Genomic DNA, 18,768 nt, shown 5'->3' on the forward strand with positions numbered 1-18,768 from the left:
CTATTAACCAAATAAACCTATTAACATATGAATATCTAAGTCCACAACAACCATACTAGATAGCTATATAATTTAGTAGGGCCCACACAGGCTATGATAAACCATCAAGATACAATTAAAATTATTGATGCATGAGTACACTATAATTCGACTTATATTATACAAATCATCGCCTAATACAATTATAACAACCTAGAACTAAATTTTTTTTGTTATGGGCATGACGTGGCCGCCCTCGTGCCCATGCAATAAGGGAGCTGCCCGCAGTTATCCGACTGCAGCCAGTTGGCCGCGACGGGCCCTAGCGTCGCCGCCAACCCCCCACCGCCTCTCTCTCTCACCTTATAAATCTCTTTTTCTCTTTTTTTTCTTTCAGTCTCTCTCTCTCTCCTCTGCCGACGTCAACCTACAGCCGCTGTCGCGGTGAGCCTCCTCCTTCCTCTCCTCTCCTTTCCTCTCTCTCTCTCTCTCTCTCTCTCTCTCTTTCTCTCTCTCCTCCACTCACTTGCACTCTTGGGCTTGGGCTCGTCGGAGCCGAGCCGCCGGCGAGAGGCCGACCGCGGGCTGGCCACCAACGGCTGGTGCCCTTCCCACCGGCGCCAAGTCCTCCTCCTCCCTTCCTCTCCTCTTCTTCTTCTTCCTTCTTTCTTCTTTCTCTTTCTTCTTTTCTTTCTTCCTTCTTCCATTCATCTTCTCTCTTAGCTCCTTCCTATTGTTCTAGAATAGTGCTAGGCTCGACCTAGCACTGTAGCAAGCAGTGCTGGGCCAAGCCCAGCACTGGTGACATTGTTTTTATTATCTACTTTATTTTTATATTTGTTTATTTATTTAATTATGTATTACTTTCTTAATTAATACAGATAAATTATTTAGATATTAATTATTTTAATAATAATGTGAGGCCCTTATGTGAGGCCCCGTGGACCTTGATAGTGAAGAGTTGTCACTCGGTTGATTAGCGAATGTGAGGGATATGTGTATTGGGTCTTCTGATCAGACTATGAGTAGTCTTATCCCCTAGACGTCTTTATCAAATTAGGATATATTATATATTATGTACATGCATATTTTGACCTTCAACATGATTATATGACTTTATATAGAGATGATTTTAATCAAGCATATTTTATCATGCATTTTGATTAGGCTAATCTGGGATTTGAGTACATTGGTGATATATAGAGATGATTGGAGATGATTATATTGTTATGGTTTTTATGTCAAGATGATCTCTATCATGAGTGTGCATGTGATGGACTAGCAGGAGTATGTATGTGTTAGATACATGGTTGGAGTCTGCATTATATTAATTTTCAATTGGCTTCTTTACCACATAAATTTCTGAGTTGCATAATCTGTTGTAGTACTGGATATATGCATATGATTTATCATGTATAGGAAATCATAAAAGTACATGTGTATGTGATGTGATGGCTGGAATTGTATCTGGTCCGGACTGGTACTCGACATACTCTTAGCATATAGCAGACTATGGTGATGGTTAATGGTTGTACTCTTAGCGTATGACAGGGTACAACTATCATTGATATACCCTTAGCATATAGTAGGGTATGATTATTTTCTTCTAAGATATCCTCAATGTATGATAGAGTATGATTTATCTCCAAAGATACTCTTAGTGTATGACAGGGTATGCTCTGAGCTTGTGACATGATGTGTATCGAGTTTGAAGCCGAGTATCGTAGTCCAGCATGGTGGATAATATTTAGAGTTGAGACGGATGATTGTGATAGTGAGAGATATGTTGATTATATCTGCCTCTAACATATACGATTATTTAGTGGTTGGCATGCATCATGCAGCATCATTGATGTGACTAGTATTATTGGATCATGATTGTTATACATGATATGTTGTTATATTTGATGATGTTATATAGTAATTTCATCATGTGATATATGTTTGGTTGAGTATATAATATGATCATTCATGAGAATTGATTTCATTCATATATATGTCATTGAGGATACATATATACATGCTCATATATGGCATCATACTACTTTTTGATTCATATTATCTAGTACATGATTTACTCTTTATTTGACATCATTGATTTGGGGTAAGTTCTATTCACTAAGCCTTTTGCTCATGACTCTTTTTATTTCTTTTCTAACTCCCACATATATTATGGTACGTGACATCGACTTGAGATATTCTGATGAGATATTTTAGAGCAAAGATGAGGTGAGCTATAGACGTGAGATGGCATAGAAGCTAGTTTGACCAGATATTGAGTTGTATCGTTGTTTGTTATATTTGTACTTTATTGTATTAGACGATAATTTGTATAGTACATGTTAGATTATAGTGCACTCGTGTATCAGTTGTTTAGTTGTATCTTGATGGTTTGTTTTGGTCTGTATGAGTCCTATCAGATTAGTTAGTGGTCTAGTGTATATTATTATAACAACCCAAACCCAAAAAAAAAAAAAATTGGGCACGACGTGACCGGCCACACTGTGGCCGGCCTCGTGCCCATGCAAGTTGCATGCGCAACTTGCCTGGTGGGAGCGCCACGCGCCCGCTACCGCTGCCGCCGCCGGTTAAAAACTCTTCCTCCCTCTCGCTCTCTCTCTCTCTCTCTCTCTCTCTCTCTCTCTCTCTCTCTCTCTCTCTCTCTCTCTCTCTCTCTCTCTCTCTCCGCCTGAGCTCGGCTCTTCGAGCCGAGCCACGGCGAGAGGCGCCGGCCGGCGGCGGCGGCCGCCCCTCCCCGCCGGCTCGGGTCTGCAAGCTCCTCCCTCACCTCCTCTCTTTCTTCTCTTCCTCTTCTCTTCTTCTTCTTCTTCTTCTTCTTCTTCTTCTTCTTCTTCTTCTTCTTCTTTCTTCTGTCTTCTTATTTCTTATTTCTTATTTCTTCTTCCTTTCTCCTTTCTTTCCCTTAGCTCCCCTTCTCTCTTCTTCTTCTTCTTCTTCTTCTTCTCCTCCCTTCTTCTTCTTCTTCTTCTTCTTCTTCTTCTTCTTCTTCTTCTTCTTCTTCTTCTTCTTCTTCTTCTTCTTCTTCTTCTTCTTTCTTTCTTTTTCTTCTTCCTCCTCTGTTTCTACTCCTTTCTTTTCTGCACAGCGCTGGGCTCGGCCCAGCACTATAGCAGGCAGTGCTCGGCCGAGCCCAGCACTAGTGACATTGTTTTATTATCTACTTTATTTTATATTCATTTATTTATTTAATTAGGTATTACTTCCTTAATTAATGTAGATAAATTATTTAGACATTACTTATTTTAATAATAATATATATTCTTTAACATGATGATTATTAATTATAATTAGTATAATTAATGATTAACTAGGTTATAAAATATTATGCATAAATATAGATAATAATTATTTTGATGTAACTATGTATTTATATTTCTATTAGATTAATAGATAGTGTTGTAAATTATAATTATTAGATTTATGTACTAATATTCATAATATATGCAATTTCAGTAATCTTAACAATTTATTATATACTATTGTGTGTAGAATAAGATACTAGTCTTATTAATTAATTAATTACTTTATATAATTAAGTAAATACTATATAACTTCTAATTAATCAAAATAGACTAAGAAATATAGATTTATTATAAATAGATCTTATCTATACTTATATCCCATTTATAATTGTTTAGCTTTTACTTTATAATTATATATTTAGAATATTAACTAAAAAGAAACGAACCTTTTTCTGTATATTATAACTAACATTTTATAATAATAGTATGTCATAATATTTGAATCGTACCTATAATGTGAATCTAGTTATGTGCAAAGTAAAAGAAGTGTTTTTAAACCAAATAAATATTTATATTCTATTTAAACTAATTTTAATTGGATAAACGACTAATTAATATTACTTGAATATTTTCAGATCCCGAACCCCCTTATTTGAGACCCGGTGGATCTTGCTAGCGATGAGTGTCACTCGGTTATCTGATAGATGTAAGAGATGCGTGGTTTGTGTCTTCTGATCAAACTATGAGTAGTCTTATCCCCTAGACGTCTTTCTCAAATTAGGATATATTATATCTTATGTACATGCATGTTTTGGCCTCTAGCATGATTATATGATTTTATTTAGAGATGATTTCAGTCAAGCATATTTTATCATAAATTTAATTAGGCTGATATGAGATATGAGTACATTAGTGATATATAGAGATGATTATACTGTTATGGTTTTTATGTCGGAATGATCTCTATCATGAGTATGCATGTGATAGACTAGCAAAAGTATATATGGTTAGAGTCGGCATTGCATCATTTTTCTCTCGGCTTCTTTACCACCTAAATTCCTGAGTTGCATGATCTATTGTCGTACTGGATATATGCATATGATTTATCATGTATAGGAAATCATAAAAGTACATGTGTATGTGATGTGATGGCTAGAACGGTATCTAGTCCGGACTGGTACTGGACATACTCTTAGCGTTTGGCAGAGTATGGTGATGGCTTATGGTTGTACTCTTAGCGTATGACAGGGTACAATTATCATTGATATACCCTTAGCGTATGGCAGGGTATGATTACTTTATTCTAAGATACCCTTAGCGTTTGGCAGGGATTGATTTATCTACAGAGATACCCTTAGCGTATGGCAGGTATAATTTATTGTAACAACCCAATCCCAAAAAAATAAAAAATTTATGGGCACGACGCGATTGGCCACACTATGGCCGGCCTCGTGCCCATGCTAGCAGCTCATGCAGCTTGGTGGGGCGCCACGCGCCTGCGGCCGCTGCCGCAGCCAACCAGCTGTTGCCAGCTGGTCGCAGTGGGCCCCAGCGCCGCCACTACTCCTCCTCCACCGCCTTCTCTCTCTCTCTTTAAATCTCTCCTCTCTCTCTATCTCTCTCTCCCCCACTCACTTGCACTCTTGAGCTCGGGCTCGCCAGAGCCAAGTTGCCGGCGAGAGGCCGGCCGCGGGCTGGCCACCAGTGGCCGGTGCCCTTCCTGCCGGTTCTAAGTCCTCCTCCTCCCTTCCTTTCTTCCTCTCCTCTTCTTCTTCTTCTTCTTCTTCTTCCTTCTTTCTTCTTTCTCTTTCTTCTTTTTCTTTCTTCCTTATTCCATTCTTCTTCTGTCTTAGCTCCTTCCTCTACTTCTGGAACAGTGCTGGGCTCGGCCGACCACTAGTGACATTGTTTTAATTATCTACTTTATTTTATGTTTGTTTATTTATTTAATTAGGTATTACTTTCTTAATTAATGCAGATAAATTATTTAGACATTAATTATTTTAATAATAATGTATATTCTTCAACATGATGATTATTAATTATAATTAGTATAATTAATGATTAACTAGGTTATAAACTATTATGCATAAATATAGGTAATACTTATTTTTATTTAATTATGTATTTATATTTCTATTAGATTAATAGAATTATTAGATTTATGTACTTATATTCATAATATATGCAATTTAAGTCATCTTAACAATTTATTATATACTACCATGTGTAGAATAAGATACTAGTTGTAACACCCGAAATAAAAAGAGGGAGGACCGCGCACGCACTGAGCCTGTGCGTGCGTCCTAGCACCCTGCCACCCCCGGTCCTTCTTCTTCTTCTTCTTCTTCTTCTTCTTCTTCTTCTTCTTCTTCTTCTTCTTCTTCCCTTTCCCTTGCCATGCACGCCACCATCCCCACCTCCATTAAATCCTCCACTTCTTCCCCTTATCGCAGCCATCCCAACCCCCATTTTCTCCTCCACCTCGCTACCTCTCTCCCTCTCCTTTCTCGCGGGTTGCCGACGAAGCCCCGGAGCCGACGAGGCGAAGCGCACGAATCGGTAAGCCCTCCTACCCCGCCGTTAAATTTAGTAGATTAACCTCCTTCCCTGTAACACCCAAACTCTAAATATGTGCATGGCACGAGCCCACACGGCACGTGCGTAGCAACTGACCATTTGGTTAGTTACTGGCAATCAAATAAACCTGTAGCAACATCATAATTTTATCCACAATATTTAAACTAAGAATAACTCAAGTCTAAATGGCAACAGCATACAGATAATCCTACTTAGGCCCCACACATGCCACAACATATCATCAAGAGCTTTTCACAACTACATATACACAACGGTGGTATATACATAATTATACAAGTACAAAGTCACCTGCTAAAATATAAGACAAGGATACAGATACACTTTAGAGGATGTCTACTAATACATCAAATAAGATAACTCATCTGACATATAACACTAATCACACTCTACTCCTCACTCACCGGCATGACCTCTAAGGGAGAATCCTGCTCCTCTCGTTCACCGAGGTTTTTGGAAAGGAGAAAATAAAGAGAGTCATGAGCTAAAGGCTTAGTGAGTAGACCTTACCCTGAATCAGTGATGCCAAATAAAGAGTAAATCAAGTACTTGATAATATGGATCAGAAAGAGTATCATGTCCCTAATAATACATAAATGAAATTTAGATAACATGTCATAACTGATGAGAATACATAATCCTCGACAATGAATAAACATGTCACCACGTCATAAGATCATCATAACTCTCTCTCAAATATGATATATGATGCATGCCGACCATGACAATGCTATGATATCAAATGCAATCATATATGGTGTATATTGACCACTCAATAATCAGGTATGTCAGATAATAATGAGATCATATGCATTTCTCAACATCACAATCATCATCAACATCTCGATATAATATAATCATACTACACCACTATGCACAGTCAACACGCGGTACCCGGTCTCAACATCATGTCCGAAGGCTCAAAGTATACTCCGCCACCCGCAAGAGTATCTCAACTATAATCATACCCCGCCACCTACTAGGGTATCAACATCCATCCAGATCGGGCACCCACATAGTTGATAGAAACCTTGTGAGGATAACTCGCCACATATGCCCTGGCGAACGACATGTGTTCGAATGTCTGCTGCGCACACAGACTAACGACCTCGGACGTAAGGCCAATAGGATTCTGACTATGTCGAGCGATCAATCATCCACCAAGCGCGTCCTAACCCTCGCGCCCACTCAGGTATCCTCATGCTTTCTATTAACTATCCTATCAATCATATTTCATGCTCTTTCTAAATGATAGATCATATGCATATATCCGGTACGATAATAAGTCAATGCATAATAGGAATTTTGGTGGAATATGAATCAAGAGAAAATGATGCAATGTAGTCTCCGACTGTATCGTCAACACATGCATACTCATACTAATCTATTACATGCATACTCATGCTATAGATCAACTCGGTATATAATCATAACAGTAGAATCATTTCTAATCATCTATATAAATATTACCAATGTACTAATATCCCAGATCAGCATAATTAAATACATGATAAAATATGCTCGACTGTAATCATCTCTAGATAAAATCGTATAATCATGCTGGAGGCCAAAACGTGCATGTACATCATATATACTATAACCTAATTTGAGAAAGGCGTCTAGGGGATAAGACTACTCACACCACTGCAAATACCAAACCACCACTCGTTCACGCTGCTACGATAACGATCAAGCCTCGATTGCTAAGTCCACGAGGTCTTGAACAAGGGGGTTGGGATGTGAAATTATTTATAACAAATATATCAGTCTTTCTATTAATTAAAATTAACCCGACAAAAGGATAGTTTCTTGTTGTAATTATGTACTCTTCATTTCTATATGTGTTTTGTTATTTATTAACCATAATTATATTATTTAATAATGTATTTAAAATATAATTATCTACCTATTATTCTCCTTGATAATTAAGAAAATAAGAATTAAGTTACTGCAAGTAATTACGTAAGAATATACATACATAACCCTAATAATTACTATTACTTACCTAGGATTACAATAGTAATTTATATTGCGGGTGTTTTGCTAAACATGATATAATTAGAATTATTTAATAACTATGATATAATTATATTTAATTTATACAAATTAAATACATTAAATTAATTAAACTAATTGAATAATTAATAACATAATCAAATATAATTTGAAAAAAAAATATGCATATATATATATATATTTATATAAACAATACATAGTGCTAGCCTCAACCCAGCGCCATGTGCAACAGGGCGTTGGGCTGAGCCCAGCGCCTTGCCCTGTGTAGTCCAAGAGGAAAGAAGGGAAGAAAGAGGAGGGGGAGAAGAAGAAGAAGAAGAAGAAGGAAGTAAGGAGGGGGTTGGGCCGTGGGGGAGGGGTGCGGCTGCTGATGGCCACTCAGCGACCGGCTTCTCCCTAATAGCTCAATCCTCTGGCGGTCACGAGAGGAAGCCGACAAGGAGAGGAAGAGAGAGAGAGAGAGAGAGAGAGAGAGAGAGAGAGAGAGAGAGAGAGAGAGAGAGAGAGAAAGAGAAGTAGGGAGGCTCACCGTCGTTAGTGGAGGTGGCGGCGGCAGCAGCAGGTCGACGGAGTGTCGACGGTAGCGGGTAGAGAGAGAGAGAAAGAGTGTTTGAAAGAGGAAGAAAGAGAAAAAGGGTGAGAGAGCCCGAAAGAGAAAGAGAGAGAGAGAGGGGGGAAGAAAAGGGAGAGAAGCGGTGGGGAGGGAGGCCGCGTCAACGGCGGCGGCGGGAGCCCACCACGCCAGCTGGCCCGGCTAGGTTGGTCGGGCTAGCGCTTTGGGTGCATGGTGCCCTACCCAGCTGCCACTGCATGGCATGAAGCTATCGTGCCATGCAATAAAGAGATTTTTTTATTACCTTGGGTTATTACATTCCCCCTCGCCATCGTCGGAGTCCGCGACGGCCAACGACTCCACCTCTAGCTGCCGATCCGAGGGCTCCGGCAGAAGGAGAGAAACCCTCTCTAGACGGACTTCGGTCCCTTGGTGAAGGAAGGACCTCCATGGCCGTCGGCCATGCAGCGCGCCCTGCTGCTGTCGAGCCCTCCTCCCCTATTTCTTTTTCTTCCCTTTTACTTACCCTTCTCGGCCTCATCCTGTGCCACCGGCATAGCGGCCTCGTGGGCCTTCTCTCTCCTCCCTTTGTCTCCTTCCCTTGGAAGGGAAGGGTGTGCGAGGGTGGGGGTTGTTTAACCCCCACCCACATCCCTGCTGGGCTGCGGCTTAGACTGCAGCCCACGTGACTTGTGGGCTGCAGTCTGAACCGCAGTCCATAAGGCTAAACAGGCTGCGATCTAGACTGCAGCCCATGACACCCACAAAGCCTGTGGGCTGCGGTCTGAACTGTAGCCCATAGGGCTAAACGGGTTACGGTTCAGACCGCAGCCCATGAAGCCACGGGCCTATTGGACTATGGTTTGAACTATAGCCCATGGAGCCCATGGGCTGCAGTTTGGATTACAGCCCACAAGCTATTTCCTCCCTGCCTATTGAGTTGAGCTTGGGCCTAACCCAATACCCCCAACCTAGCCTATTTGGGGCCATTTGGACCCTATAGCCCTATTTCTCTATTTCACTTGATTAATTAGCCTAATCACCCCCGTAATGACAATTTATTATCATGTGAATTTTAGGATAACGTAGAACTCACTCTAGGGGACCCTTGACTCATGTATATGCCTAAACATAAATTCTCTAATAATAAAATTTATTATATTAATTCGGTAATCTTACATATGGCCTTACTTGCGTGAATTAATAGGATTGACACTACGTGAGGAGGATTTTTGAATCCCGGAGGAGCCGGCTAGCTGATGAGATTTAGTGTACTGTGGAGACCCCCTAGGCGAGTAGAGTTTATACAAGTCTAGAATAATGTAGTTATAGTTATTATACCTTCCATAACATTGTAGAAAATATTGATATTAATATATGCATCTAGTGTAACATGATATATCTTGACATGTGCAGTTATTGATAATTTACTCATCATGATATTATGAGAATGTTAGCATATGCATTACTGTAATGATGCTCTACATGTATCCTATATACTAAACTCTTGCATAAATACCTGTTGTGAATATAGAATGTAACGATTATGATGACTATGACATGCCTTATACGCTCATAGACACTACACCACTTTCACCTATCATTAGTAGTCGGGTTTGACTAGGTAGCGCCCCTACTCACTCATCCCAGGGTTAATGGTAGAGTGTATCTTATATGACTATACTATTAACGGCCTACACCTAAGGTCGAGAGCCTGTGTGGCATTTAGATAATTATACTGCATAGTTAGAACTAGATTATGATGATAGAAGAATATGATTGTGAGGCGGGGATATATCTCTAGTAATACCCGACGACGTAGGGTTAGGGCGTCCGTTGATGAGCCGAGGGCTCCCGATTCTCCCGCTGAGGGTGGTGATGATTTAGAGAGAGTGAGATATGGGCTTACAACCAGAGTCCTTAGTTTGATGGCCACAGACAACTGGTCACATGTAGTGTCGCCATGCATGTATAGGTGATATTACCGCTAGATGTGTATATATTCCCCTCGATGTATGAAATGATGGATGGTTATGTGATGAATGATTTTCTTGAGAGTATCTATCCTGTGTGGTGAATGGCTCGGTGAGCTATGATAAAACATGATTAATGCCTTGGTGAGCATGAGATGACTAACTACTCTTTTATTGCTATGCATAATATGTTAATACTATGATTGAGATTTGTACGAATAAAAGATTGTGTCAAGCATGATATCTGTGTGGACTTATCATGATACGTTTAGAAACTAGTATGTTGCAGGATAGTGACGTGTAGTCCTTATTGATTGCATGGATTTAGTAACTCATGGTAGGTCATTTAAACAAGCGTATTGTTATTGCTAGCAACTATAGGCATGTATTGGATATGCATATGTGATTTTATTGTTATAGATTGTATGGATCATACTCGCTGGGCTGTGTGCTCACTACATCTTGGTGGCATTATTTCAGAGCTAGGGGACGCAAGTGCAGATAGCGAGGAGTAGCTGCATTTTTCTTTTACTATGCCTATTAGTTGTATTGAGCCCTACGAGGGCGTTATGATTGACGTTGTATTTTGGACTTTAGAGTTGTATTTTGGATGTGTATCTTGAAGGCTTGTTGTGGCCTATGGAACTTGTATTCGGGCTCTTATGGTTGAGTTTATTTATGGTATGAACTTGTGCTGCTATGTCCCTTGTGAAATCATATTACTGACAGGTCATGTGCTGCACTGCGTGGGGGGATTTACCCACGCGATTTACATGTATATTTAGAGGTTTGGGTATTTCAACTTAGTATCAGAGCCTAGGTTCACATAAATCTGGCAAGTCTTCCTAGATACCATCCAAATATATGGGAAAGTGATAATAATAATGAATAACTAGGACTAATGAATAATAGAGTCATGTATGACTTTTGACATACTTGTGAATTAAAAACTAAACTGCGTTGAACTTATTAGGAATGCCGCCTAGACATGCTTGGTTTGTTCATGCGACTATTCGTGGATGGGCTTCAGCCCCCGTTGATGAACCGGCTGTCGGTACTTTAGCCAGCATCGAGGCCCTGTGTTAGCTTGTCAGACAGTAGGAGAGGCTAATTGAAGAATTAGTTGGAGAGCGCACGACGACTATGTCTAGGATGCACATACCGAGGGAGCTGTCAGAGCATATCACTCCAGCTGAGCAGATTGGAGGTGGGTCCGCCTGGTCGCTGAACCGGTTCATGCAGCTCAACCCCCCTTTGTTTAGCAGCACGACGGACCCCATGGAGGCTAATAGGTGGATTGTGGATGTGCGGAAGATCCTGACCGATTTTGAGTCCCAAAGAGTCGTTAGGTGACCTTTGACACTTTTCTTCTCCGCGGAGAGGTGGAAGAGTGGTGGAGGGCCACTGAGCGCATGATGTCGGATCGCCTTGCTGGGGAGAACATCACTTGGATGGCATTTTCGAATTTCTTTGACTAGAAATATTTCCCTACATCTCTATGTTTCGAGCTGACGAGGGAGTTTACCCAATTGAGGCAGGAAAATATGACAGTGGCATAGTATGAGAACAGATTCAATGCCTTATCCCACTTTTGCCCCAGAGTCATACCTGATGATGCTGCTAGGGCTGACTAGTTCAAGATGGGCCTCTAGATCGAGATCCGCAAGAAGGTGAACATGGTGAAGAACTTGATCTATGCAGAGCTGGTGGAGAATGCAGGGATAGTGGAGAGGGACTTACTTGATGAGCGCTCACTTTGATGGGTGTCCGCGTGGAGATCATTCTGGTGGGACCTTCCTGCGACTGAGGTGTCACTCCTATGCTGGTGGTGCAGGTTCTAGTGCTACCCCGAGTAGACCTAGCCCTCAGGTTTTAGGCAGGTCGAGTAGGGGTCAACCTTCTATTAGTGGTGGGAGGTCAGCAGCAGTTTCGAGCAGTTCGGGCAGTGGTGGTTTTGCATGGCCGTCTACCCCTGAGGGTCGGACCTATTTTGCTTGTGGCAAGAGGGGTCATATATGTCGTGACTGCCTCAGTGCTCGCATTTTCTGTTTCCAGTATGGAGGGTATGGGCATGTCCGTACGCAGTGTCCCCTATTGGTCAAGGCGCCAGCCACTCCTACCACACCGTCTACAACTGGAGCATCGGGAGCTAGTACTACTGCGAGTAGGGGTCGCGGTAACGCATAATTGGGACCTCCTAGCAGAGGGCGGGGCAGACGTACCAGCCGAGTTTTTGCTATGACCCTGTAGGATGTTGAAGCATCCAATGAGGTGGCCATAAGTAACTGAGTAAATTAATCATGTTATTTAAGTTTTATGTATGTTCTACTTATACATGACATTAGATCATCCTTCCTAACCCCGTGCAGATTTGTATAATGTGAAAATTACGTTTTTCCTATTTTAGTTGACATATACACAATGGCAGGTACTATGACATTATTTGCACACACCGCTAGGATTTTGTTTGACCCTAGGGCCACCCATTCTTTTATTTATACATCCTTCCTAGAAAATGCGGATGTGGTGCTGGGACCTCTTGTTGAGCCCTTGGTCATAGCCACCCCACTTGGTGACTTTCTAGAAGTTTGCCATGTTTATCGATCTTGGACCTTGACTTTTGGCGAGTGGGATTTCAAGGCGGACCTCATACTCCTCAAGATGTAGGACTTTGATCTAATCCTGGGGATGGATTGGTTAGTCGCCTACCATGCCAGTATTAACTGTTACAACAAAGAGGCTATCTTGCAGCTTAATGATGACATTGAGTGTCGATTGTGTAAGAATCGACAGGTGGACCGTTTGTAGTTAGTGACAATCATATCCATCGAGTCAGCTAGGACCCAATCCCTGACTGACTTACCAGTGGTATGAGAGTTTCCAGATGTTTTTCCTGAGGACATTCAGGGGCTTTCTCCAGATAGGGGAATTGAGTTCACCATCGACCTGATTCTAGGGGCAGGACTAGTCTCCAAGTCACCTTACCGTATGGCTCTGGAAAAAATAGAAGAACTGAGAGAGCAGATTGATGACTTGCTAAGTAGGGCACTCATCTGGCCTAGCTCATCCCCTTGGGGCGCTCTAGTCTTGTTTGTAAATAAGAAGGATGGTACTCTCTGCCTTTACATTGATTATCGGCAATTGAACCAGCTGACTGTGAAGAACAAGTACCCCTTGCCTCACATTGAGGACATGTTTGATCAATTGCGTGGGGTGTGCGTCTTCTTGAAGATTGATCTGAGATCTATGTATCATCAATTGAGGATTAGGGAAGCGGATGTCCTAAAAATTACTTTTCGTACCTGGTACGAGTTGTATGAGTTCCTAATTATGTCTTTTGGCTTGACCAATGCACCGGCTATCTTCATGGACTTGATGAATCGAGTCTTCCGCCTTTTCTTGGATCGGTTCGTAGTGGTCTTAATTGATGATATCTTGATTTATTCGGCCTCAGAACAGGAGCATGAAGAGCATCTTCGGTTGGTATTACATATGCTAAGGAGAGAAAAGTTATTTGCTAAGTTCTCCAAGTGTGAATTTTGGCTGGAGGAAGTGGTGTTCATTGGGCATGTGGTCTCAGGAGAGGGCATTTGGGTTGATCAATTCAAGATCACCGTCGTTTTCAATTGGAGGCAACCGAGTACCGTCTCGGAGGTCCGTAGTTTCTTTGGTTTGGCAGCGTATTACCAGCATTTTGTGGAAGGGTTTTCAAAAATTGCCAGTTCCCTTACTAGGCTGACCCAAAAGGATCAGTGTTTTGTATGGACAGCTAATTGTGAGGAGAGCTTCCAAGAGCTGAAGAGGAGACTTACATCTGCACCTATCCTTATAGTTCCTCGTAGTGGAGGGGGCTACCAGGTCTATTGTGATGGTTCATACTCGGGCTTGGATTGTGTTCTAATGCAGAAGGGTGGAGTTGTCGCTTATGCATCCAGGCAGCTCAAGAACCATGAGCAGAACTACCCTACCCATGACTTGGAGCTAGCAGCAGTAGTGTTCGCTCTGAAGATTTGGAGGCATTATCTCTACGGGGAGAAGTGCGAGATTTTCATTGATCACAAGAGTTTGAAGTACCTATTCACCTAAAGGGAGTTGAACATGAGACAACGCAGGTGGCTTGAGCTGGCGAATGATTATGATTGCACCATTAACTTCCACCCTGGGAAGGCAAATGTGGTGGCTAATGCCTTGAGTAGGAAGTCGATGGGAAATTTGGCTACTTTGATTACTCAGCAGCAAGACATCCTGCGAGATCTGCAGAAGATGGACATGCACATCATAGCTAAAAATGTGGGTGCTTGACTGTTGGCCCAGTTAACTGTGAGGCCGACTCTAGCAAAGATGATCAGAGTTGCACAAGCAGAAGACTTACTTTTACTACAAGTCTTCCAGCAAGTTCGAGAATCAGGTAAAAAAGGTTTTTGCCTTGATGGATTGGGAACCCTGAAGTTTGGAGATAGATTTTGTGTACCTAACATGGGCGAACTCCGTCGGGAGATTTTGGAGAAAGCTCACCATACCTCTTATAGTGTGCACCCTGGGAAGACGAAGATGTACAATGATGTTCGTAGATACTTCTGGTGGCCGAGACTGAAGAAGAGCATTATAAAATTTGTAGCTCGATGCTTGATTTGTCAGCAGATCAAAATTGAACATCAGAGGCCTGTTGGGACACTCAGGCTCTTACCCATTCCTGAGTGAAAGTGGGAGCATATCACTATGGACTTTGTGGTGGGTCTGCCGAAGACCTTAAAGAAAAAGGACTCTATATGGGTGATTGTGGACCGATTGACCAAGTCAGCTTAGTTCCTCCCAGTCAGTACCACTAATTCTATGGATCATCGAGCCACTTTATTTTGGGATGAGATCTTTGCCTGCCATGGGGCACCAATTTCTATAACTTCTGATAGTGACCCCAGGTTCACTTCTAGGCTGTGGCATCATTTTGCCAAGTCAGCTTAGTTCCTCCCAGTCAGTACCACTAATTCTATGGATCATTGAGCCACTTTATTTTGGGATGAGATCTTTGCCCGCCGTGGGGCACCAGTTTTTATAACTTCTGACAGTGACCCTAGGTTTACTTCTAGGCTGTGGCATCATTTTGCTAAGTCACTAGGTACCAAATTATAATTCAGCACTGCCTATCATCCTCAGACTGATGGTCAGTCGGAGCGGACGATCCAGAACTTAGAGGACATGCTACATGCTTCAATTGCAGACTTTGGACTTAGTTGGGACCAACACCTTCCCCTAATTGAGTTCGCCTATAATAATAGTCATCACTCGAACATTGGGATGCCCCCCTATGAAGCATTATATGGACGAAAATGTCGGACACCTATCAGTTAGGACAAAGTGAGAGAACGAAAGATAGAGAGCTCAAAGCTGATTTAGGAGACCATGGACAAGGTGCAGAAGGTACGAGAACATTTGCGGGTTGCCCAAAGTTGACAGAAGATCTATGCTAACTATCGACATCGAGATCTGGAATTTCAGGTCGAGGACAAAGTTTTCCTCAAGGTCTCGCCGTGGAAAGGGGTAGTTCGGTTTAGGAAACGGGCAAGCTGAGCCCTCGATATATAGACCCTTATGAGATCTTGGCATGGATAGGACCGGTTGCTTACCAGGTTGATCTGCCATCGGAGCTGTCTTAGATTTATAATGTGTTCCATGTGTCGGTATTGAGGAAGTATCTGATAACCCGTCACATGTTTTGAAGGAAGAACCTATCCAGTTGAAGAATGACTTGTCCTATGAGGAGCAACCAGAGCGGATCATTGACAAATGTGTGAAGACGCTCCGAAGAAGAGCCGTACCTTTCGTCAAGGTTCTTTAGTGGCACCATGGAGTAGAGGAAGCTACATGGGAGCCTGAGGAGGAGATTCAGTCTACTTACCCTTATTTATTTATCGACTCGGGTGCGTAATTTCGATGACGAAATTTATTGTTGTTGGGCATAGTTGTAACACCCCAAATAAATATAAGCCCTTAGTGAAGGGAGAAAGGACCTCCATGGCCATCGGCCATGAAGCGCGCCCCGCCGCCATCGAGCCCTCCTCTCCTCTTTCTTTTTCTTCCTCTTTACTTACCCTTCGCGGCCTTGTGCCGTGTCGCTGGCCTCATGGCTGTGCCGCCGGCATTGCAGCCTCGTGGGCCTTCTCTCCCCTCCCTTTGTCTCCTTCCCTTGGAAGGGAATGGCGTGCGAGGGTGCGACTTAGACCGCAACCCATGAGACTTGTGGGCTACGGTTCAGACCGTAGCCCATAAGGCTAAACGTGCTATGGTCCAAATCATAGCCCATGAACCCACAAGGCTTGTGGGCTGCGATCTGAACCATAGCCCATAGGGCTAAACAGGTTGCGGTCTACTTGTTGGACTATGGTCTGAACCACAGCCCATGGAGCTCGTGGGCTGCAGTTTGGTCTGTAGCCCACGAGCTATTTCCTCCCCGCTTGTTGAATTAGGCTTGGGCCTAGCCCATGGAGCCTGTGGGCTGCAGTTTGGTCTGTAGCCCACGCACTATTTCCTCCCCGCTTATTGAATTGGGCTTGGGCCCAACCTAATACCCCCAGCCTAGTCTATTTGGGGCCATTTGGATCCTATAGCTCTATTTCTCTATTTCACTTGATTAATTAGCTTAACTACCCCGTAATGATAATTTATTATCATGTGAATTTTAGGATAACGTAAAACTCACCGTAGGAGATCCTTGACTCATGTATACACCTAAACATAAATTCTCTAATAAGGAAATTTATTCTATTAATTTACTAATCTTACCTATGGCCTTACTTGCGTGAATCAATAGGATAGACACTACGTGAGGAGGATTTTGGGATTCCGGAGGAGCGAGCTAGTTAATGAGATTTAGTGTACTGTGGAGACCCTAGGCGAGTAGAGTTTATACAAGTCTAGAATATTGTAGTTATAATTATTATACCTTCCATGACACAATAAGAAATATCGGTATTAATACATGCATCTAGTGTACCATGATATATCTTGACATGTGTAGTTATTGATAATTTACTCATCATGATATATCTTGACATTTTCGCCGAGCGCGTTCGAACGCACCAGCTCGCGTTCGAACGCACCTAGTTCGCTCTTCTTTGGATTTGCGAATGCGATGCAGGCGTTCGAACGCGCGACCGAACGCACATGTTTCCCACTTCTCTGGATTTACAAACGCGATGCAGACATTCACAACCGCGTTCGAACGCACTCCACCCGCGTTCAAACGCGACTTACTGGAGTGCGTTTGAACGTGACTTATAGAAAACTTATTTTCTTAAGAATTAAACATTAAAACAAGAAACAAAGACATACCTAAATAGTTTCAGTTCTTGAGACGACATTCGTGAAGTCCAAATCATATCAGCTTGTGCCATGCACATAGTTAGGATTTGGGTGTTATAACAACAGTAGTAGCAATAGCCATCAAATCCTAAATAATGGCCTAATTACATGCTATTGTGGCTTAAAGGTAGAGAAAGAGGCAAAGACTTTGGAAAGGTTGAGTTAATAAAGTAGATTGAGATCCTTCAGACATATAAAGTAGAGCTGGAGAGGATGTTTGTGCACATGAAATAGACATATAGAAGAATCTGTAAAAAGAGTGAACTAGTGTCAAAGAACATAGAGGCTGAAAACAAGAGAGATGAGGTAAAAAAAATTATGTGCAATATTGGTAAGATTAGGTTTAATAATATTGTTACTTAAGCAAAGGTGTTACTCCGTATAAATATGAATGATTATATTATTAAGTAAGTTGTTGTAATATTGTTAAGCATAAATCTGAATGAATAAATTATGTCTAAATCTAAACAGAATTATAATTAAAAAAATATTATATCGGTGCCACAACCATTTTACAACTGATAAGCAAAATAAGCTCCAAACAAACCAATACTATTATTTCAACCTATATATAATACATATAGATAATAGTAAGTGAAAATTAAGCTTCGAACACGGAATTATAGCTTTTATAATTTATAGATTGTACCAGTAAGTAAAGTAAGCTCTATATAACATAATTGTAGTTTTCACAACCATTATAGTTAACTAAGCAGGCTCCAAACACATGAACCGTTCAAAAATGCTCAATGAATACAAACAAAAATACCTAATTAATGAGTTCACCAACAATTGCCACAAATAAAACAAACAAGTTTATTAAGTAGTTAACTTAATACGAACATGTTTATAGTCTCAAATATGCATTGCATTATAACTTACTACACTTAAGACATTCTAAAATCATGTTTTTGAGTTTATAAATTCAAATGCCGAGGACTTCAAAAGAGGGAAAATAGGGTCCTTAAAAAACTATAAATTCATTGAGGATATATTGGTAATTTTCTAATTTTATTTTATTTATTGG

Source organism: Typha latifolia, chromosome 1 (genome assembly GCF_019914945.1).
Source record: "Typha latifolia isolate L0001 chromosome 1, TyphaL0001v2, whole genome shotgun sequence".
Classification (NCBI taxonomy): Eukaryota; Viridiplantae; Streptophyta; class Magnoliopsida; order Poales; family Typhaceae; genus Typha; species Typha latifolia.